This window comes from Schistocerca americana, chromosome 1 (assembly GCF_021461395.2).
Source record: "Schistocerca americana isolate TAMUIC-IGC-003095 chromosome 1, iqSchAmer2.1, whole genome shotgun sequence".
In the NCBI taxonomy this organism is placed as follows: Eukaryota; Metazoa; Arthropoda; class Insecta; order Orthoptera; family Acrididae; genus Schistocerca; species Schistocerca americana.
In genome coordinates, this window is record NC_060119.1 from 1,108,634,484 (window position 1) to 1,108,658,166 (window position 23,683).

The window sequence follows — 23,683 nt, forward strand, 5'->3', positions numbered from 1 at the left end:
GTGGCATGTTACGTCATAACCGTCCTCCGGTTTCTCTTTCGTACAAAAAATCTGACTTGTTTTGTGATCGACACGCCTTTCTCCGACTAAATAGAGCTGAAACCTCGTCTAAAGCATCATACGCCTTGAAGTGTTCGCTCAGGCAGGTTCAAATGGTTCAAATGGCTCTGAGCACTATGGGACTTAACTTCTGAGGTCATCAGTCGCCTAGAACTTAGAACTACTTAAACCTAACTAACCTAAAGACATCACGCACACCCATGCCCGAGGCAGGATTCGAACCTGCGACCGTAGCGGTAGCTCGGTTTCAGACTTTAGCGCCTAGAACCGCACGGCCACTCGTTCGGGCAGGATCTCTTCCGTCATCTCCCGTTCTCGTAGTGAGTCAAGGCAGCCCATTTTCAGAGCTACATTTGCTGTACCTTGTAAACACACAAGGCAGGGATGGGAGCACTCACCAGTAATGGCCCCATCTAAGAGCCTGCCGAACCCACGCTCTGCATACTTCGGACTTAACTCTGGTGGGCGACACGGCGCAGCTTGAGGTGTGTGTCAGCAGCCAGTGTACGACACCACTGGGCTTTTTCGAGAGGCTGCAGTGATTGCCGTTGCAGGGAATGTGACATCGCCGTATCCCTCCCCCTCCATTTCATCCCCTCAACAGCCCTCGCACCACATCAACACTGCATATCTGCACCATTGCTATTGTGATTAAAAAAGCCCTTAAAATTTTCTCGTTAAATAACAGATGCAATTTTCTGCGTGGGTTTGTTCAGTATTATTACACACCACACTCCCTCATTTTCAGGTAGCAGTTTTCTTTGAACTTGCTATTGATTATACTTTTCGATCGAAAGGATGCTAACAGCTGTTCAAATTACTTTTTCCACAGTGACAATTTTACGACGTTCTTAATAGGTCGCTTTCTTGTCTGTTTGTACGTCTGTTCGGTACCAATCATGCAAATGATTTTAAACTGACGTCCTGTGAACTGGAGACCTGAACATTAAAACATAGCTCAGAACTGAATAACAAGGCATGTTAACTCACTCACTTGCTAGTCTGTTCGGTAGTCGGGGAGTTGGCGGGATCGAAAAAGGTTGGTGACACTTGAATCTCTGCTGCTCTACAGTACCGGAGTGTAGTGAGCGGAGGAACACGGCTGAGCTGAGAGCCGGCCGCTGTGGCCGAGCGATTCTAGGCGCTTCAGTCCGGAACCGCGCTGCTGCTACGGTCGCAGGCTCGAATCCTGCCTCGGGCATGGATGTGTGTGATGTCTTCAGGTTAGTTAGGTTTAAGTAGTTCTGAGTCTAGGGGACTGATGACCTCAGATGTTAAGTCCCATAGTGATCAGAGCCATTTGATCGTTGCGGGCACGTGACGCGGTCATACGCAATGGCATGAAGTGGTGGCTTTCAAGTATCCATTACTATTTTAAAAATATTTGTCGTTATTGAACGGAAATGCAAAGTATGAAGTCAATCCGAAACCAATTACGTAACAAAAATGTTCTTATCTAAATGAAGAAGCTGGGTGTTACGCTTAAGAGTGTGTCTTGGTATAACAAAAAATTGTGATTATGCAAAAATAGCTATTTTTGATTTCGTTACGAATGAGGCAAGTTCTTCACGGTAACACAGTTGCACGGCGTGCAAACCCTCTGGCGCTGGAACACAAACCAAATGTGTAATGTAATGTATAAATTCTGCACTTTTCGTATATGTAGCTGAGCATTGGTCATTTTTGCGACATTAGTTTACTACAGGCGTAGGATACGAGGGCTATTCATAAATTAACCACTAATTGGCTACGAAAAGAAAGAAAACATTAGGTGAAATCTTTTTATATAATTTACAATCTGTATTTAAATTTCTTCATCCCTTCATCAAAGAATGGTACTGGCTGGTGCTGCATGCTGCAGCCATTTGTTGGCAGCACGATTGAGCTCATCATTGGTGATGAAGTGCTGGGTATTCAGCCACGCCTTCAGCTTGGGGAAGAGAGAAAAGTCGCTTGGTGCCAAGTCTGTACCATAGGGAGGATGTTGAAAACTCTCCCAGCCGAAAAGTCTGAGTTTTTCTTTCGTTCGATTAGCAGTATGGAATCGAGCATTTTCATGAAAAATCACGTATGCTTTGGTAATGACCTCGCTTCGCTGTCGGAGCTACGTAAGAGTCTAAAAATAAACCTGCAATGTCATAGTATTCTCACACATTTCTCTCATGAAATCTAAAAAAATGGTTCAAATGGCTCTGAGCACTATGGGACTCAACTACTGTGGTCATAAGTCCCCTAGAACTTAGAACTACTTAAACCTAACTAACCTAAGGACAGCACACAACACCCAGCCATCACGAGGCAGAGAAAATCCCTGACCCCGCCGGGAATCGAACCCGGGAACCCGGGCGTGGGAAGCGAGAACGCTACCGCACGACCACGAGATGCGGGCATCTCATGAAATCTGTTGTCAAAATACCGACGGATCCCAAAAAACTGTAATCATCATTTTTATGTTTCACAGCGTATGTTTGAACTTCCCGGCTTATTGGGAGAATGGGTGTGCACCCAATGTTTGAACTGTTCCTGAACTGCGGGGTTCACGTACTGTACCCATGTACCGTTCCCAGTCGCGATATTGTTCAGAAATTCCTCCCCCTCACGTGCTTGTGCTGAAGAAATATCAACGCCGAAACCCTTCTTTCAGTTTTTTGAACATCGGATAGACATTTTAGTATCCACCGTGCACAAAATTTACGGTAACCTAACTTTATCCGTGACAGTGTTAAAGACGGTTGCTCTTAAAATCTGAGGCACGTCTCCAGAAAGTCCGGAAATTGTGAGCCGACGTCTCACACGCACAATTTTGTCATCACATTGCACGAGTTCAACAGTCACCTCTGAATGTCTTCCTCGACCACTTTCATTGTGCACATTTGTGGGATGAGGCTTGAATTTTCTGAACCACTCCCTCATAATACCATCGCTCTTAACTCCACCCCGATGCTCGCAACGAAATTGACGTTGAACCTCGGCGGCATTCTCTCTTCTTGCTTGCACGTACTCGCTTCGGCGGTACGTACACTAAAATTGGAACGATACAGAGAAGAGTAGCATGTCCTCTGCGCAAAGATGACACCAAAATCGCTGGAAGCGAATGACAGAACATACCTTGCTACTGACTGGAAACACCGTAACACTCTGCATTTTAATCACTCGCTGCTTATACACTACTGGCCATTAAAATTGCTACACCACGAAGATGACGTGCTACAGAAGCAAAATTTAACCGACAGGAAGAAGATGCTGTGATATGCAAATGATTAGCTTTTCAGAGCATTCACACAAGGTTGGCGCCGGTGCCGACACCTACAACGTGCTGACGTGAGGAAAGTTTCCAACCGATTTCTCATACACAAACAGCAATTGACCGGCGTTGTCTGGTGAAACGTTGTTGTGATGCCTAGTGTAAGGAGGAGAAATGCATACCATCACGATTTCGACTTTGATACAGGTCGGATTGTAGGCTATCGCGATTGCGGTTTATCGTATCGCGACATTGATGCTCGCGTTGGTCGAGATCCAATGACTGTTAGCAGAATATGGAATCGGTAGGTTCAGGAGGGTAATACGGAACGCCGTGCTGGATCCCAGCAGCCTCGTATCACTAGCAGTCGAGATGACAGGCATCTTATCCGCATGGCTGTAACAGATCGTACAGCCACGTCTCGATCCCTGAGTCGACAGATGGGGACGTTTGCAAGACAACAACCATATGCACGAACAGTTCGACGACGTTTGCAGCAGCATGGACTATCCGCTCGGAGACCATGGCTACGGTTACCCTTGACGCTGCATCACAGACAAGAGCGCCTGAGACGGTGTACTCAACGACGAACCTGGGTGCACGAATGGCAAAACGTCATTTTTTCGGATGAATCCAGGTTCTGTTTACAGCATCATGATGGTCGCATCCGTGTTTGGCGACATCGCGGAGAACGCACATTGCGAGCGTGTATTCGTCATCTTTATACTGGCGTAGCACCCGGCGTGATGGTATGGGGTGTCACTGGTTACACGTCCCGGTCACCTCTTGCTCGCATTGACGGCACTTTGAACAGTGGACGTTACATTTTAGATGTGTTACGACCCGTGGCTCTACCCTTCATTCGATCCCTGGCGAAACCCTACAATCCAGCAGGATAATGGACGACAGCATGTATAAGGTCCTGTACGGGCCTTTCTGGATACAGAAAATGTTCGACTGCTTTCCTGGCCAGCACATTGTCCAGATCTCTCACCAGTTGAAAACGTCTGGTCAATGGTGGCCGAGCAACTGGCTTGTCACAATACGCCAGTCACTTCTGTGGTATCGTGTTGAAGGTGTACACGCCATCCAAGTTCTGTTTGACTCAGTGCCCAAGCGTATCAAGGCCGTTATTACGGCCAGAGGTGGTTGTTCCGGGTACTGATTTCTCAGGATCTATGCACCCAAGTTGCATGAAAATGTAATCACATGTCAGTTCTAGTATAATATATTTGTCCAATGAAGAGTCGTTTATCATCTGCATTTCTTCTTGGTCTAGTAATTTTAATGGCCAGTAGTGTACATTGACGAACGCAAGAGAAAAATGAGACAACGCTACTGTAGGTGTTTGCTTTTATAACCACCCAGGCGGCATAAAGCTATAAACATTTTTATGTTTTATTAGCAAATCGGGTGTTAATTTATTGTATCACAGGCACAGGAAATTTCTGTCGGTCTTCCGCTCCCTCTAGGAGTGAAAACATTAGTCTCAGGCCATACTTGGGTATGTAAAACATTATCATCTGCCCTTTGTACGCCCTAAGAGTTCGCATGTGAAGTTAAAAAAGACTGTTATCCACCTGCTGTGCAGAGTATGTGTGAAATAAGCACCTTTCTTCAAGCTGAAAACTGCAGCGTTCTTCAGATACCAGTCTTCAGAGGGAAGAAGAAGAGGTGGGGATGAAGGATGATGGGAAGGGGAGTGAAAGGTGGAAAAAGCTTCAGAGGTAATGAACAGTGTGTGGTAGGGTGATACTCCCACTCCCCCTGATCTCGGTTTCACGTTTTAACACTTTTAACTGTAAGCGGACTTTCATCTGCAACGTCGACTTTGAAAATACAAGCCGGATCTACTCTCAACAGCGATGTCGACACGTTGTAAAATTGTCTTTCAACACTGGCCGACTGCGTGGATGCTAACTGACCAGCAGTGTTGCCTATAGCGAGACAAAACTGCTCCATAAAATGTACGTAGGCACGGAAGGCCGAGTTAATGGCCTCTAGTGGGTCGATGTTATTGCTGTTCATGTAGTGGATTCCTTACCGCACCTCTGTCATTGCATTTATGATGCAGTACGTAACACAGTTTCCATCCATTAATGACCATAGTTCGACATTTATGGGAGCTCTCGTAAGGGCACTGTTTCTTGTACGCGGAAGCTTATCCCCACTAAACATAGTAGCCGTGACCAACATACCTGAAGTCTTCCGTGCCACGAGACATCCAAATTATGTTAATTCCACAATATAGGTTGTCCTCAAGCGTGTCTCTTTTTTTTCGAACTAAACAACGTAAACGTTATAGCAACAAGCTACGGTCATAGCACAGAAAAAATATCACAGGAGTGAGATTCGGTGATTGCGCTTGCCGTGGAAAAAGACATACCTAGTCGAACTAATGATCATGTTATTGGCAACTAAAGACAACTTTACAAGACAAGAGAGAACTTCAGAAGACAAGATTGCTAAAAAAGCATTTTATTTGGTGATCGGTTTCGACAGATCATCACATCTTATGTTTTTGAATTTTTTCAATATATCGTCCATCAGTGTTCAAAGGCGCTTAGACTGCATTCGTGCATCCCGCTACCACGAAGATCACTACACGTAGGCATGTCAAATGTGTATGCATATCAACATAACTGTACTGCGCTAATTGCAGGTGGGAATGTACACCACCAGCTGGCAGCTGACAGAAGTGGCGTAAACCGAACGACCTCCATGTACATCCACCAGGTGACAGTGTGGCGGTTGATTGAATTATTATATTGCAACAGAGTTCTGTTTATGCTTGTGCATATTACGTTTACGTTTGACATGCCTATGCTTGGCGATCTCCATGGCGGTGGTGTGCACGTATGCAATTTGAAGTGACTTGTATCACTCATGCATAATATGCTGTAAAAATTCAAAGGCATAAGATGCGATGATGATAGCACAGTTCTGTCGAAAGTGGTCATCAAATAAAATGCTTTTGTAGCGATCTTGGCTTGTGAAGTTTTCTTCAGTTACCATAGATTGCAGATTGCGACCAGCATGGCCATGTTAGGAATGTACAATGACCAGGGAATTGTTGTTCAGGACACTAATGTCGTGGAAGGGTGTTGCAACATCGTGCTGCAATCGGATGTTCGCACAAGCAATAAACGCAATGAAACTTCCTGTCAGATTAAAACTGTGTACCGGACCGAGATTCAAACTGGGGACCATTGCCTTTCGCGGGCAAGTGCTCTACTAACTGAGCTACCCAAGCACGACTCACGACCCGTCCCCACAATTTTACTTCCGCCAGTACCTCGTCTTCAGCAACTACGATCGCACATCTCGGATGAACGCCATGTAGCATAGGTTTGCAACAAATTAGGTCCAATTTTTTCTACACAAATTTACATAATTTTGCAAGTAGATTTAATAAAATGTTGTATTATTGAATAATACTGCTTAAACCAAGTATACTGATTAAAGATATTGCACTCAAAGAATTAAATGTCATTGCAGTAAATAAATTACAAATTCCATAAACTTTCGTTTCTTTAAAGTAACGCAGACTCGAAATCTTACTGTTTGTGGCAGGTTCTGTATGATGGACACTCCGTAAGTTATTTGGCGTCCTCAACAGGCAGAAGTCGACAAAAATTGGAAGCCTTGGTCAGATACACCGTGACTTAGCACTCGAATGCCAGCCTTTGAAATCCTACACTATCGTAACTGTGTAGATGGCAGCTGTGTAGATGGCACCTGTGTGTATAGAGCGCACCGTTGCCACGTATATCATGTCAGCACCATAAAGAAATGAATGCTACGAAACATGTGTCTGTAGCTACCTGGAAGTAATGACAGTGTGACAGAGGCGCACATTTACAGTCACAGGTGGAAAGATTCTTGTCGTAGGCAGAAGATACGAACACGAGGTATAGCAGAGCTCTACTATTAACTTGCTAAGGGTCCCAGACTCAAGTATTCAAGCATCAGTCGAACGAGTGTTTTGTAAGGCACTTCTTTTCGTGAATGAATTACATTTCCTTACGGTTCTACCAATGATTCTCAGCGTGGCATCTGCTTTTCCTACTACGTTTCTTATTTTGGTCACTAAAACGACAGTACTGCTCTGCATAAAATGTATCCTAAGAACACGGCATCACCGTGAGCGACTTTGTGTACGCCGCATTGAATCTCATGGACAAACAGACCGATCCGGGTTTCGCAAGGTTCCATATTGGTTTCTGTAGATGATTTTCGTTGTCCAGAAGTGTTATAGTACGTGAGGATGCAACATGGTCAATAATTATACGACAGACTGACGTCAGCGATATATGCCTTGAAATTATGTACGTCTGTCCGACGACTATTTCACCCAAGAAGTGTTACGCACTCAGCGTAACTTACCGTTGTTAAGAACTGTGTCGCTTACGTACATAACATGTTACTCGTTGTCGTGTAACTGAGCGAGGTGACGCAGTCCAAGCTTGTTCTCCGTCTCTAATGACCTCGTCGTGGACGGTACATTAAATCCTAATCCTCCTTCCTTCCTTCCTTCCTTCCTTCATGGTCACGTTGCTGCAGATGGAGACGACGAATGTCGGTCTCGAGCGTGGCGCAGTGAGTGGAGCGGCGAGCGATAGGCTCAGGATTTAGTGTTGGCGTGCGGCGCGTCTGTGACCCGCCGACCCCCGGGCTGTGTGTGTGTGTGTGTGTGTGTGTGTGTGTGTGTGTGTGTGGGCGGCGCGCTGTGGGCCGCGGCGGGGCCCACGCCGCCTCACGCCCAGCGCGTCCGGGATCCGCTCACCACAGCTCGCCAGCTGGACGAGTTAAACGGCCGGGTACCGGGCACAGCACGCGCTGCGAGGCGTGGAGGTATGCGAGCGCACTGATCAAAACTGGTGTTACCTAGAGGCTTTAGGAAGTAAGTCACACGTGTCGTTCCGTGCTAAGATACACTACTGGCCATCAAAATTGCTACACCAAGAAGAAATGCAGATGATTAACGGGTATTCAATGGACAAATATATTATACAACAACTGACATGTGATTACATGGGTGCATAGATCCTGAGAAATCAGTACCCAGAACAACCACCTCCGGCCGTAATAACGGCCTTGATACGCCTGGGCATTCAGTCAAACAGAGCGTGGATGGCGTGTACAGGTACAGGTACAGCTGCCCTTGCAGCTTCAACACGATATCACAGTTCATCAAGAGTAGTGACTGGCGTATTGTGACGAGCCAGTTGCTCGGCCACCGTTGACCCGACGTTTTCAATTGGTGAGAGATCTGGAGAATGTGCTGGCCAGGAAAGCAGTCGAACATTTTCTGTATCCAGAAAGGCCCGTACAGGACCTGCAACATGCGGTCGTGCATTATCCTGCTGAAATGTAGGGTTTCGCCAGGGATCGAATGAAGGGTAGAGCCACGGGTCGTAACACATCTGAAATATAACGTCCACTGTTCAAAGTGCCGTCATTGCGAACAAGAGGTGACCAGGACGTGTAATCAGTGGCACCCCATACCATCACGCCGGGTGATACGACAGTGTGGCGATGACGAATGCACGCTTCCAATGTGCGTTCACCGCGATGTCGCCAAACACGGATGTGACCATCATGATGCTGTAAACAGAACCTGGATTCATCCGAAAAAGTGACGTTTTGCCATTCGTGCACCCAGGTTCGTCGTTGAGTACACCATCGCAGGCGCTCCTGTCTGTGATGCAGCGTCAAGGGTAACCGCAGCCATGGTCTCTGAGCTGATAGTCCATGCTACTGCAAACGTCGTCGAACTGTTCGTGCAGATGGTTGTTGTCTCAGGGATAGAGACGTGGCTGCACGATCCGTTACAGCCATGCGGATTAGATGACTGTCATATCGGCTGCTAGTGATACGAGGCCGTTGGGATCCATCACGGCGTTCCGTATTACCCTCCTGAACCCACCGATTCCATATTCTGCCAACAGTCACTGGATCTCGACCAACGCGAGGAGCAATGTCGCAATACGATGAACCGCAATCGCGATAGGCTACAATCCGACCTTTATCAAAGTCGGAAGCGTGATGGTACGCATTTCTCCTCCTTACACGAGGCATCACAACAACGTTTCACCAGGCAACGGAGGTCAATTGCTGTTTGTGTATGAGAAATCGGTTGGAAACTTTCTTCGTGTCAGCACGTTGAATGTGTCGCCACCGGCGCCACCGGCGCCAACCTTGCGTGAATGCTCTGAAAAGCTAATCATTTGCATTACATAGCATCTTCTTCCTGTCCGTTAAATTTCGCGTCTGTAGCACGTCATCTTCGTGGTGTAGCAGTTTTAATGGGCAGTAGTGTAATAACGCAGCGGGAGTGATGCATTGTCAGACGAAAGTTCGTGTTCCCGGTATCCTGAAGATACAGTTCTGTTGCGGAACGGATAACATGTGCATTACACAATGCTAGTGAAATGACGCAGCAACTGGAAAATGTACTCCAAAGCCGATGTACGCGGGGCGGTACGTTTCTTGTAGGCATAACGTCTAAATTGCACACAAAATTCACCGTGAAACTATGACCTTTCGAGGACCAAATGCAGTGTCGCGTCCAACCGTAATGAAATGGTACCAACAATTTGACTAAGGCTTCACAGTCGTGGGCGTTACCGATCTGGAGTACCAGAGATTGTACCATCTTATTACCCACTTTTTAGCTTGCTGAAAGAACATCCGCGGGGTGGGGAGGTGGAGGGAGATAATTCAGAAGGATGAGGATGTTCACACAGCGGTTCTCAAATGACTTTGTGGCCAAGGAACCGATGTCTATCGCCGACGTTCTGAACATTTGATTGAACGTTCCAGCTGTAGTATATACAGACTCGGTGACTGACTAAACTAAACGAAACTAAACTCTGTCCGAACAGCCCTCGGAAGGCCCAACGGTACTGATCGACCGCCGTGTCATTCTCAGCCCATAGGCGTCACTGGATGCTCAGTACGCCGCCCTCCCGTTCGTTATCAGTTTTTGTATTCGGAGCCGCCACTTCTCAGTCAAGTAGCTTTTCAGTTTACCTCATAAATTCTGAGTGCATCCCACTTGCCAACGGCGTCCGGTAACCCGAACGGTCACCCATCCAAGTGCTAGCCCAGCCCGGCAGCGCTTAACTTCGGTGATCTGACGGGAACCGGTGTTACCATTGCGGCAAGGTGACATGTACAGGGTATCAGCTGCCCCTAATGCTATCGTTTTATGCAGCCCACTATGTTATAGCTGGTTTGCATAAATTACGACAGAGATTTTCATATCCTCTCGCTCGTTACGCGCAAAATATTTCTCCCACACGGTTTTAGAGTAATTCAGGAAAAAGTACGGAAGTGACCTTCAAACTCACCCCCCACTCCCACACTAATTCCTCGCCGGTCAGGATTTCTAGTATGTTGTTCGTGGTACTCCCTCCTACCACTGTGCAAAAATTTCCGACGACAGGAACTGTACCCGATATTCGACCTTTTTTTTTTGTCCTCTATTGATTGGGCTATTACGCCACCAGTGTAGTCGCCTACTTCGTTAACATTATGAGTTTAAACGTGCCTGTGAGAGTAATGAACGAGAAACGACTTTTGTAAACACCACGTTAAAACTTAATACGTTGACAATTGCATCCAAGCTTCACAGTTGCTTCGTAGTCAGAAGGCCTGATGAATACAACGGTGTAATTCTTTATTTTTATACTATTGAAATTTACAAAATTGTCGGGTAAAATTTACACAAACGTCACTTTTACAATTTGTGTAAAAGCTCGACCAAGCCGGTGGCGTAATGATGCCAGTCAATGAGAACTAAAAAAGATCGAATGTAGAAAATAATTCGTGCAGTTGCAAATTTCTGTAGAGTGATAGAAAGGAGAGCCATTAACAACATTCTAGAAGTATTGACCGGTAGGGTCTGTGAGTTGGGATGCGTCGGAAGGTAACTTTTGTATGTTTTTCGTGAATAACTCGAAAACGAGGGCGCCTAGTGAAAACGTACACCAGTACAAAATTTGATTACATTTAACTTCGTGAAAAAAGGTCTTGTTGATTTTTTTCTGTGGAACTTACAGTTTGCGCATAGCTAGTGAGAGAAAATGAAAATCTCGACCGTGGTTTTTGAAGCCCAGATAACATTGCGGTGTGCATAAAACGACAGTGGTAGGGGCAGCTAACTCACTCAGTAGAGCGACATTCAATAAACGTTACTTGGCATGCCCTAATAACGTACAACTTACTTTCTGAAGCCCTCTAGTAATTCGTGTTACAATGGTCGCGGAGACGTGTTCAAGAAGTACAAAGCAATTACCACTCCTTACGAATTTCACTGGTGGTACCTTCTACTACATACCAAAGTCGATAAGCGTATAAGACAGGATTGCAGGGGGGTTTATTTTTCACTAGTAGGAGCATAGAGGTCAGTTGTAGATCCAGCTCATTATAGGGTCGCGGCTATTTTTATTCATTTACCAACCTGGAAGATAGTGGCCGACAGCGGGTTATCAAATAGAAGGGCCTCACCAGTTCCAGTGTCTAACTGGCAATCAAGGAAAATCGAAACTGGAGGAATACGAGTATTACTTTAATTTACTTGTAGGACAATGTGCTTCATTCCACACAAAAGGCAAAATGTTATGAACGTATACTGTGTGCGTACGATGTATATTTCCATGTGTGCTACTGTATAGAGTGATAGGTTGATGAATGTATTACACAAAGAGAGAGGAAACACGCGAAGATGAAACGCGAGACATGACCCTGCGAAGAGAATTTACGAGAGCACTTAAAAACCAAAGAAGAAACGAGTCGCCTGGGGTAGACGACAAATTATCGTAATTATTGAAATTCTTAGTAAAGCTCACTATGACAGATTACTTCCACCTGGTATTGAAGACACAGGTGAAATGCCACTAGACCACAAATAAAATGTAATACGTACAGTTCCAGAGAGAACAGGTGCTGACAGATGTGAATATTACTCAACTATTAATTTAAAGAGTCATGATTACGAAAACTATTTACAGAAGAATGGAAAGGGTGCTAGAAGCCGACATTGGGGACGATCGGTTTGGGTTTCGCACAGATGTAGATACACGAGGAGCAACATTGACTCTGCAACTTTGAAGGTAGACAATACAGGGTATTTCAAAATGAATTACAGGCTTTAAGGCATTGTAGCACATACTACATCCACTTTACAATTATAAATAATACACCAATTGAAAGAGAGACAGTTTTTCTTACAATTATTCAGTGTGAACACCGATCACTCATCGAGTCGATAGGCGAGTTGTTCCGGGCATTTGAACCACTTTGGATGCAAGTGGTTCGAAGCTGTCTTCGATTACTACCACAGTCCCAAGCAAACGCAGACCAATGTCTCTCACAGCATAATACTGCTCCCAGATTAGATTAGATGAGAATCACTTTTCGTTCCATAGACCCAAAAATGAGATGATTCTCGTGTGTGTAGAACGTGTCAGAAAGTATAACATAAAAAACATAAAACATATGAATATAATGCTTACTACCCAGATCATTTGTCAGGAGATTGTCAAAATAGGTAAATACAATAGTATAAACTGGAGCAACTAATGTTTACAGAATTAATACGGCGCCGGAATGAAACATTGTTATGCAGTATTAATAAATTTATCACACACAAAATATCTAATCTTGACTGTTGTGACCAAGTGCTGTCAAAACTGAAATCTAAAAGACATTTTTACTTAAGCTGGCCTAACAGTCTCTGTTAAGACATTCGTCTATAGAGTAGGAGGAGTTGCCTATCAAAAAGTCTTTCAAATTCTGTTTAAACAGTGCTTTATCCGAAACCAAGCTTTTAATGTTTGCTGGTAATGTATTGAAAATGTGTGTTCCTGAATACTGGACCCCTTTTTGGACCACGGTAGGTGATTTTAGGTGTTTATGTAGATTGTTCTTATTCCTAGTATTGATACTATTTACTGAGCTATTGGATGGAAATAGAGATATACAGGGTGAGCACAAATTCTTGCCCTGATTATAAAAATTTATACCAGAGTAACCGTTTGACATAATAAGTTACATTTGATGCCGTACATAGGATAGTGTTATCAGTTTTTTTTTTTATAAGACCACTTACGTTAGAAAACGTCATCGTGTGCTCCCTTAGTAGCTCGGAGAATGTCGAGGCGGTATTCCAGTTCCAGCCAGGTGTTTCGTAACATGTGTATTGTCACAGTACCTACAGCAGCTTGTATCCTAGCCTGGCCAGAGTGTTGGACCGATCCGAACATTACTCCCTTCTCCAGACATTACGCCCCCTGACTTTTTTTCTGGGGCTATATGAAGGACAGAGTCTTGGTCACAACAGTTGCTGACGTCGACGAACTGAAGGCTTTAAAAAAACTAGCAACACTAATCTATGTAACGGCATCAAATGTAAATTATTATTTCAAACGGTTATTCTGTAATAAATTTTTATAATCAGGGCAAGACTTTGCGCTGACCCTGTATTACTTGCAACAAATTTCATTAAGGAATAAATATACTGAGAGGCAGTGGTTAGAATGAAAAGTCCCTTGAACAGATTTCTACATAATGATGATGAATATACACCACAGATGATTCTTATTACACGCTTTTGCACGCTAATAGCTTTTGATTGGTTTGATGAGTTACCCCAGAATGTTATACCGTATGACATAATAGAATGAAAGTAAGCAAAGTATGCACGTGTTTTTACATTTATATCTCCTGCCTCTGACAACACCAGCCTACGTCCGTGGCGCGCTGCACATTTCAAGCCGCCGTTCACCTCGATGACGGGGTTTGCGGAGACATCCTAGTGTAGCAAAAATATGATTCATACGACGAGCCGACACGCACTTTAGCAAGGATCCTGCGTAATAATAATCTGCCCTTTGTCAACGTCTCAACGGATTTCCCCATTTGTGACTCATATGTTCGCTAAGGTGATCTAATGTCTCTGACTGCTCCCCTTACATACTTTTGTTACTGCGTCACGTGCCTGCAACGTCACCACGCGGCATCCAACGTCGCGGTGGCCAGTGGTCATAATGTTCTGACTTGTCAGTGTACATATGTATATGTTTTAGTTCTTGTCAATCACAATTTTCTACTCATTAGCCAGACCACGATCTTACTTAACAGACAGTCACATGCAGCATCCTCTAGCGGCCTCAATTCTCTTCATATCAAGCGGAATTTTGGATAAACCTAAAAACCGAAAAGTGGAAACTGGAATGTCTAACCAGGAATTAAAGGAATCAGGAATAAGACATAGTGGAGGGCAAAGTTAAGCTGAAGATAGATTTAGTCTTATATGTTGCTGTAGTTGTTGTTGCTGTCTTCAGTCCAAGATTTATTTCAAGGAGCTCTCCATTCTACTCTACCCGTGTAAGGCTCCTCGTCTCTGCGTAACTATCGCAACTTAAAATGCATTTGAACCTTCTTACTGTAGCAAAGCGTTGGACTCCTGCTACAATTTTTATCTGGACACCCTCCCCTCAATCCTTTTAAACATGTGGCGCCGTAATTTTCTTTCTGCCGATTCGATGCAGTACCTCTCTAATTATCCGATCTCGCCAACTAATCTTCAGCATTCTAGTGTAGCACCACATTTCAAAAGCTTTCTTCTTTTCTGGACTACAAATATTTATCGTACACTTTGCTCCTCTGTACAGGGCTGCACTACAGACACATACTTCCAAAAAAGACATCCAAACACTTCAATTCATGTTCGATGTAAACGTGTTATTCTTTTTCAGATAGATCTTTCTTGCTGTAGCCAGCTTGCGTTCTGCGTACTCTCTAATTCGGACACTGTCAGTTATTTTGCTGTCCAAGTAGCAAAACTTGAGTCCCGCTTGTAGTATCACATTTTCTGGTTTAACTCCCTTATCATTATCTGATTTACTTCTACTACCATTCCATCATCCTTCTCTCACTTTTATTGAAGTTTTTCAATACACTATTCATACGGTTCAATTGCTGTTCCTATTCCTTTGTTGCCTCTAACAAAACTAATATTGCGTAGAAACATTAAAATTTATATTTCTTTTTCCTTTACTTTTAATTTCTTTTCCAAATTTATTATTGGTTTCCTTCAGTAATCGCTCAATGTACAGATTGAATGACACGGGGGTAGGCTAGAACCCTGTCTCATCCTCTTCTCAACTTCTGCCATCCTTTAACGTCCTTCGACTCTAAATGCAGTCTGGTTTCTATGCAAGTTGTAAATAACCTTTCGCTCTCTGTACTGTATCCCCGCTACCTTCAGATTTGCACCAATATTCTCTAACTATACAGGGCGTTTCAAAATGAACATACCGGATTTAAGGCGTTGTAGCATTTATTACGTTGAACTTACAATTGTAAATAATACACCAAATGACAGAGAAATTGCTTGTATACCTGTGCGCAATGGGAAGAGTATGGAACGACAAAGAGTGACTGTAAAACGTGTTGAACGAGTGCGAGTCTTTTACGCTTAGCCCCAAGAAATATGAGCCTTTCTTTTTCGGTGAATCAACTGTAACTGATGTTTCTTATCTTGACGTGCTACAGCTAAGGCCCGTGCCTCAATGGAGAGAAGCTGAACAACACATCTTTATTTGGGGGCAAGATGGTGCGCCTTCTTAGCCGAGCGGTTTAAGGCGCTGCAGTCATGGACTGCGCGACTGGTCCCGGCGGAGGTTCCAGTCCTCCCTCGGGCACGGGTGTGTGTGTTTGTCCTTAGGATAATTTAGGTTAAGTAGTGTGTACGCTTAGGGACTGATGACCTGAGCAGTTAAGTCCCATAAGACTTCACACACATTTGAACGTTTTTTGGTGCGCCGTCTCACTAGCACAACTCAGTACGCGACTGGTCAAACGACGTTGTATCTGACCGGTGGGTTGGGCGCAAAGATCCAGTTGACACAGCATTTTATGCAAGACCTCCACGTTCACACACGATCTGACGCGATCAAGTGTATATGCCTGCGATACCAGCTGATCTATCCGATTTTAGAAACAGTGTTATTGCAACAGTTACTAATGACACATTGCCTCGGGCATGGATGCGTGTGATGTCCTTAGGTTTAAGTAGTTCTAAGTTATAGGGGACTGATGACCTTAGAAGTTAAGTCCCATAGTGCTCAGAGCCATTTGAACCAAAAAAGGTTAATAATCATTTGTTTCCACTTTTGGTGTCACTTTCCTGATTGAGCCACGTTTTTCAACGTCATCCACGTTTTTAAGCGATGTATAGCGTGTTACCCAATTTTGAACAAATGTATTTGATTTCCCGATATACAAGGTGTTACAAAATGGTACGGCCAAACTTTCAGGAAACATTCCTCACACACAAATAAAGAAAAGATGTTATGTGGACATGTGTCCGGAAACGCTTAGTTTCCATGTTAGAGCTCATTTTAGTTTCGTCAGTATGTACTGTACTTCCTCGATTCACCGCCATGATTTCATACTGGATACTCTACCTGTGCTGCTAGAACATGTGCCTTTACAAGTACGACACAACATGTGGTTCATGCACGATGGAGCTCCTGCACATTTCAGTCGAAGTGTTCGTACGCTTCTCAACAACAGATTCGGTGACCGATGGATTGGTAGAGGCGGACCAATTCCGTGGCCTCCACGCTCTCCTGACCTCAACCCTCTTGACTTTCATTTATGGGGGTATTTGAAAGCTCTTGTCTACGCAACCCCGGTACCAAATGTAGAGACTCTTCGTGCTCGTATTGTGGACGGCTGTGATACAATACGCCATTCTCCAGGGCTGCATCAGCGCATCAGGGATTCCATGCGACGGAGGGTGTATGCATGTATCCTCGCTAACGGAGGACATTTTGAACATTTCCTGTAACAAAGTGTTTGAAGTCACGCTGGTACGTTCTGTTGCTGTGTGTTTCCATTCCATGATTAATGTGATTTGAAGAGAAGTAATAAAATGAGCTCTAACATGGAAATTAAGCGTTTCCGGACACATGTCCACATAACATATTTACTTTCTTTGTGTGTGAGGACTGTTTCCTGAAAGTTTGGCCGTACCTTTTTGTAACACCCTGTATTAAAACGCCGTAGCGTACCTCGTTTTCAGACGTCTGGGGTGTCTACACCCAAAACACAGCCTCAAGACGTGACGTGTAATCTTCACTCGTGTGTCTTCTTGAGTAGCTCACTCAACAATTCGTAGTAAACGAATGATTTATGGACATTGCAGAAAGTATAGCGGTTCCCTCTGTTGCGCTGTGAAATAAGTGAGGCGATATCTTTTACCATCTGTGTCTAATGTCGACCACGCTCTTACTTAACAAACTGTAGGGGGATTGATAAGATAGGAAATACTGAGTTTCTCAATAGAAACGACGGAAAGAGGAATATATGATAGCAGAGAGGGATGTTGAGGGGAAAAAAATAGTGACATACAGAGACTAGGATGTACACAAAAAATGATTGAGAACATGGGGCGTGACTGCTACAGTCAGATGAAATAGTCGGCACGGAAGAGGAAGTAGTGGCAAGCCGCATCAGTCCAGTCTGAACACTACTGGAAAAAAAACACCTACTTTTGCAAGTCTGTCAGCATGCCAAAATTTTCTTCTACATCTTATCTTTTCTCGTTTTATTCAACTTTTAAGAATTGTTGTAACATATTTTGCTTAATATTTCCAAACCAGTTAGCCTTCATCTTTCTCATATATTTCAGAACAGTTCGTGTTTCTTTGTCTGTTTCAGTTTATTCGCCAACTGTTAGTAGCTCTACCCTATCAACTTTCTCCATTGTATTCGAAAACTGGCTTTCACACCTTTCAGACACCTCTCTTCTTCCTTCCTTATTGTCCAGATTTATGAATCAGCACTCAAAATGAAACTTTATCCAAATCGGGTGCTTAGATTAATTTTTGAAGGTCCTTTAGGCCTCCTTTCTGTGCTAGTTGATACTAATTCCCAATGTTTCTTCCGTTTCACTTCTTTACTCGTTGATACATTCTCCCGTTTCTACGAGAACCCCTTGATCATATACATATTTAACAACTTTCACTCTCTCTCTTTCTCTCACTTCTATTCCGTCTGTATTATTCAGGGTTAGCATAGGCGTGAAACATCCCTAGAGACAGGCGTTTTCAGCGAGTGAAGGTTGGTTGTAAAATTGCTTTACCCGCAATGTGCTCATTGTGTGCCGTTTCCAGTCTATTGATCACACATCCATGTGTATTTTACATTAGCAGTGTTCTCGTGGCTGTGGAGCTAACGTTTGACAATGACTTGATAAGTCGAAAAAACTGCAGCTGTGTGCGCTTGACTGCCTGTGGGCCTACTGTGTATTTGAAGGAGGAGGACGAAAGAAATGAGCAGGAAACATACAGCAGTCTTTTCAAGGACGAAGCTTGTCGTGAAACTTTCTCCCAGTTTAAAACTGTGTGCCGGACTGGAACTCAAATCCAGAAATTTGGTTTCCGATGGACCTGCTCTTAACTGTCCGGCAATAGTGGTCCCGTCTCACGGACCTTCTCCACCGTTCGGGCATCAAGCCTCGGTACGCCAGCTAAATTTCACAGCAGCTCAGACTCCGCTGCAGATAGAAGCATTCATGCTAGAAATGTTCATTATTTATCCTACACTCCGACAGCTTCTGTGCTGGTAATTCATGTCTATTCCAGGCAGGTAGGTTAATTTTATTATTTTTATTTGCTTCGAATGACAGCCTTTGTATCGTGTTGGTTTATTTCGGTTATCAGTTCGTGTGGTATACTATCGAACACCTCAACTGAAGTAGAAATCGCTTCGGTTGGGTTGAATACTTCCTACCGATGCGAGAGCCAGCAGTGATTCATTTAGCTGCTTCGGATGGGAAACACCTGGCAGATGCGGAATGACCCAAAACGGTGTCGCGGGAGGTGAATAACCTCGTGCGTTGGAGCCGCAGCAGATGAAGGCAGGCAGGCAGGCTGGCTGGCGGTTGTTATTACTGCGTTACGGGAGCGGCGCTCGCGACTACATCAACTGACGCAATCGGCAATTTCCGGACGCCGTCGGCCCATCTCGCCAGCGCCAGATTGGAACAGTTTCCGGCCAATCCCACGCTGCGTCAGCAGCATAGTCAATGTCCGTTACTTGTACGACAGTTCAACGCTGGGACACACACGGAATCGTACGCTCACGCTACTTCACATTTCAGTTTCGTATATCTTACCCTGCCACGGAGAAGGAATTGTATGGGTGATGCATGTGCCTTTCAGAACCTTATATACCTCGTATACAGGACGACTAGACCCTTCTGATTCGGCCTAGGGGGTCGGGAAAAAAAGAACACAATGCAGCGAATGGTCCTAGTGAAATGTCATTGGCGAAACTGTATCCTCACAATCTCTGGAGTGACCACGTTGTTGTAAATGATTGGTATATGTGAAAAACACATTTCGTTTTATTTCTCTTACTCGCAATCACAGAACATGTTTAAGATTGTTTCTAGAGTCGTGTACCGCCTTGACATATTGTACTTTCCGAAAAAATACCAGCTTGCACTATGTTAGAAGTTCACGTTAAAATGTAGGTGCCTCCTGTAACTTGCAGGGAAAGTTGACAGATTGGAAGAAGTAAGGGTGCAGTCATCTGCAGTGGGACACCATACAAGGTAAAGCACTTCGATACTGAATCGAACATTCGAGTTGAAAACAGCGGTAGTTATTAGTGAAAACTGTTTCTCTTTGGACCTGAGGCTGGTTTTTTTGTGATTCCATATCAACTGCAACTTAATTTTATTTTCTGGCTATTATATGGTTTCGACCTTAGGCTACTTTTAATTACGTTGAAACATTTGTTAGCTGTAATCATATCATCATCTTGTACAATTTCCCAACTCTGGGATGGTCTGCTTGGAGCACACTTCTCTCCGTATAATCTGCAGTGGTAGATATGGCCTTACTGCTGTGTTTTACGCAGAAAGCACGCCGTTAGCCTGTTGCTTCTGGTTGCCTTTAAGTGTGCATGACGGGTATGTCCGTCCATGGTCTGCTCGTTGAGTTCGACGGCTAGGGATAATCCATTTGCAGCATCCTGTGGCTTGTAGCTTATGCAAATGTCGAGTTTAAAGTCGAGAGGTATTACAATGCATACTCCACTCGATGGTACCTTCACTAATAAAGATAATGTATTCTCAGCCAGTTATGAAGTTTTTTTATTCTTTGGGCCAGTATGTTCAGAAGATATGAATGTCGTCATCCTGAAGAGAATATATGTATTCATGGTTTTCTCGGAAAGGGTTATTGTATGACACCTGGTACACTAGTTGAGATTTTGTAGACAAACTAACGAGTAACAACAGTGGCACTACCAACAGAGTGCAGCAAAGCATAAGGAAGGCCCTGACATAATGAAAAACGAAAAACTGGACAAGGACGTAAATGTAATGGCGTACAAAACAAGCAGTTGCTGACAAAATGGAAGCACGAGAGAGTAGTGATGGTGAGCACGATCCATGACGACACATTTCAAGGGGTAAATTCAGAGAATGGCATCGTGCAAACGCCAAATGTTGTCATTGACAGCAAGAATATTGCAGGCGTGGGCAGCAGCGAGTTGCACATGAGAATCTTCCAAATGGACGGGAACAGACGGAAATGACAATTGCAGAAATCTTTTGCTGTTCATGGGACGTAGTGTGGCTTCACTGCATACGTTACGTACAAAAAACGTGACTGCGAGAAAAGCAGATTGTAATCCGCGATTAGTGTCGGGGATAGTTGGCCGTGTCCGCCGCACAACAGGGAACATCACTTGGACGCCCACGTCGAGCTCCAGAAGCGACTCGCCTTAATAGCCACTCATATGGTTTGCCAAGCATATCGAAGGAAAGACCGACGAGGAGACGTGGTGTAGGCACGAGAAAAGGTCTTCGAAAATACTTCTGTGTGAAGTTCCTCTTTATGCAGCACCATATTCTAAAATATTTCTACATTTACATCCATACTCCACAAGCCACCTGACGGTGTGTGGCGGAGGGTACCTTGAGTACCTTTATCGGTTCTCCCTTCTATTCCAGTCTCGTATTGTTCGTGGAAAGAAGGGTTGTCGGTATGCCTCTGTGTGGGCTCTAATCTCTCTGATCTTATCCTCATGGCCTCTTCGCGAGATATACGTAGAAGGGAGCAATATACTGCTTGACTCCTCGGTGAAGGTATGTTCTCGAAACTTCAACAAAAGCCCGTACCGAGCTACTGAGCGTCTCTCCTGCAGAGTCTTCCACTGGAGTTTATCTATCATCTCCGTAACGCTTTTGCGATTACTAAATGACCCTGTAACGAAGAGCGCTGCTCACCGTCAAATCTTCTCTCTCTCTCTTCTATCAACCCTATCTGGTACGGATCCCACACTGCTGAGCAGTATTCAAGCAGTGGGCGAACAAGCGTACTGTAACCTCCTTCCTTGGTTTTCGGATTGCATTTCCTTAGGATTCTTCCAATGAATCTCAGTCTGGCATCTGCTTTACGGACGATCAACTTTATATGATCATTCCATTGTAAATCACCCCTAATGCGTACTCCCTGATAATTTATGGAATTAACTGCTTCCAGTTGCTGATCTGCTATATTGTAGCTTAATGATAAAGGATATTTCTTTCTGTGTATTCTCAGCACATTACACTTGTCTACATTGAGATTCAATTGCCATTCCCTGCACCATGCCTCAATTCGCTGCAGATCCTCCTGCATTTCAGTACAATTTTCCCTTGTTACAACCTCTCGATATACTACAGCATCATCCGCAAAAAGCCTCAGTAAACTTCCGATGTCATCCTCAAGGTCATTTATGTATATTGTGAATAGCAACGGTCCTACGACACTCACCTGCGGCACACCTGAAATCACTCTTACTTCGGATGACTTCTCTCCGTTGAGAATGACATGCTGCGTTCTGTTATCTAGGAACTCTTCAATCTAATCACACAAATGGATTTCACACAGAAAACTGTTAGTAATTACGTGAAATTAAAATTTCGTTCTCTCCCTTAATATGTTTTATTCGATATACGATTCCGGCCTATTTCGTTTTTGATCCCTGCACTGACATCAACAAAGAAATGCTCGAATGAGTCAGCAAGGCACGTGGCATGACTTGCGCCAGCCAAAACTAGGGGAAATTAACCACCGAAACGCGCTCGAAGAGTACCCACTCTGAGGGGTTAAAACTGTGTGCATAACACTGGTGGTGTGGTAGCGCGTCGTGAGGTGAACGTTACACGCAATATTAAAACAGGTAATCACATTCCAGTAGAGGCTATGGCTGGACAGCAGTTTTTACCCAAATGTGAGGCGACCACTGCCAGGGTCACGGTCGACGCCGCCCACGCGGTTTCCTGCGGCACAGGCGGTGCCTGCGTGTCCTCCCCCTCCTCCCCCCTCTCTCTCTCCTCCCCCTCCTCACACTTCACTCCCCCCTGGAGAAGCGGCCGCCAATCTCGCCTACCGCACCCGCGCTGCCTGACACTTGTGCATGCGGCGCACGTCTCTCGATTTGCAGTTCGCAGCCTCCAGAGACCGGCTCCGCTAAAATATTAATTTCGCGCGGCGCTCACCATTTACATTCTAAGAGCTATACTCACGCGTAAAGTGAGAACGAATGAGTCGAAGTTTACTATTGGGATGGAGTGGTTTTTATTTATCCTGTAGCTCGCTCTGTAACAAAAGATAACCAAAAAATACAGTAACAAAAGCACTGCACGTTATTACGAAAACAGTAATTGCAATTTCTTCCCATCTGTCGAACTCACTTCATAGATGTCATGGTAGTGAAGCTGCAAAGATAAGTTTTATTTTGTAAACAACGGACATGGGTGAGTAGATGTAGTCCACTGGCGCGAAGAATTACAGGCTGAGCCGGCCAGAGTGGCCGAGCGGTCCTAGGCGCTACAGTCTGGAGCCGCGCGACCGCTACGGTCGCAGGTTCGAATCCTGCCTCGGGCATGGATGTGTATGATGTCCTTAGGTTAGTTAGGTTTAAATAGTTCTAAGTTCTAGGGGACTGATGACCTCAGATGCTAAGTCCCATAGTGCTCAGAGCCATTTGAACCAATTACAGGCTGATTCCGTGATGACCATAGAAACTTTCAGGGATGGTGGAGAAGGGTAAATATATCAATTTGAGATAAGGGATCCTGGTCCAGGAACGACGGAGACAAAAGCTATAAGCGAAAGTCGTTCTCACGCCTGTGGAAGTGGAACACATGTACTGATACTACTGTTGCGAAAAAAGTCTGGTAAACATGGACTGTAAAATACATACCCTAATACCTGTTAGCACATGATTATTTTCGGTAGTGTTAACCTCATTTCTTCTACTGAACATTTGCTCATAGCTCTTGCAGTATGCATTTTAGAA

At 44.5% G+C, this 23,683-nt stretch overlaps 1 protein-coding gene and 1 non-coding gene across 2 annotated transcripts in view; both read left to right on the forward strand.

Moving 5' to 3' along the window:
- Window positions 1–23,683, forward strand: part of LOC124618497 (rap guanine nucleotide exchange factor 2-like) — a 423,194-nt gene that overhangs the window by 110,566 nt on the left and 288,945 nt on the right. The window lies entirely within an intron of this gene.
- LOC124554927 lies at window positions 3,058–3,165 on the forward strand. Its single transcript, XR_006968494.1, has one exon. It is a non-coding gene; the product is annotated as a U6 spliceosomal RNA (small nuclear RNA).